The sequence below is a fragment of the Trypanosoma cruzi genome (assembly GCF_000209065.1).
Source record: "Trypanosoma cruzi strain CL Brener chromosome Unknown tcruzi_1047053435211, whole genome shotgun sequence".
NCBI classification, from domain to species: Eukaryota; Euglenozoa; class Kinetoplastea; order Trypanosomatida; family Trypanosomatidae; genus Trypanosoma; species Trypanosoma cruzi.
Window position 1 is genome coordinate 1 of NW_908189.1, and position 1,025 is coordinate 1,025.

General features: G+C 54.6%; 1 non-coding gene across 1 annotated transcript; it reads left to right on the plus strand.

Annotated features, from left to right (window-relative positions):
• Window positions 1–125: 125 nt before the first annotated feature.
• On the plus strand, window positions 126–189 carry Tc00.1047053435211.10. Its single transcript, XR_008254383.1, has one exon. It is a non-coding gene; the product is annotated as an H/ACA snoRNA, TC8C3H1 (small nucleolar RNA).
• The last annotated feature ends 836 nt before the right edge of the window (window positions 190–1,025 follow it).

Consider the following 1,025-nt stretch of genomic DNA (forward strand, 5'->3'; position numbering starts at 1 on the left):
TCCTCTTCCGTGTCACCGCCACGTGCTGCGGACGGAATAACATGGCCCCAAAGAACGCGTCGGACCTTCAATGCTGTTTGTCGCGTGGGACAGGCCATGGAGACGGTGAAGTTTACCGCCTTTTGATGGGGTACGAATGCGCCTGGTGGTGACTGCTCACCTTTGCGTGGGAAACGCCTCAAAGAAGCCAAAACCTTTGTTTTTTTCAGCGTCAGCTTTTGGATGTCCGTGCCCAGTGATTACATCGAACTTCTTTGCTACAGGTGATCTGATGAGATGACCTCACCGTTTTCACACCCAACCGAGATCGATGAGGGCTGCACCTTCTCTCTCCCTTCCCTACATCCTTTCAGACCACTGCAGACTGACGAACTGCAGGGCAGCGGCGTGATTGCAAACCGGGCGTCTATGAGCCAACAGACCGTACAATCGACGTGGACCCTTGTCCCCCGTGTCTGGGTGCCGCCACCGTGCTTATTCTTTCTTCCTTCTCGTGTGCTTCGTGTGCGCTTATGATGCCGCTGCTCGCTGTGCAGTGCCGACCCACGTGAGCGAGGAACGACGCCTTGACTGCAGCCGAACGGCAAATCCTCCACTCCTCTTCCGTGTCACCGCCTCGTGCTCGGACACGCTCGATGGCTGCCGGTTGCAACACCGCCACGTGTGTCTGTCTAGGCCCTTGTGTGTCTTTCACTGCATCGGGACTGCACTGTGGTAGAACCATTTGGTTGCAAGAGCGGTGCCAATGATCATATGTCTTTTTGCTGGAATCCCGCCACTCTGCATGGTGGCTGTGTGGAGCTGCGTGGGCGGTGGGAGAGCGATGATTTCACTGGTGTGATGGCGTCTGTGCTTTTTTGTGTCGGTGGTTGTGCTTTGGTGGGGACTGACCGCGGCCGGATGCCTCTGCGTGCCAGTGTTTATTGCTGTTGTTGCTGACTCTTTCTTTTTTTGAGGCTGCAGTTAGAGATACTTTGGTTTGAACAGCACAACTATCGTTTTAAGGTGTTAGGGATTACTGCTTT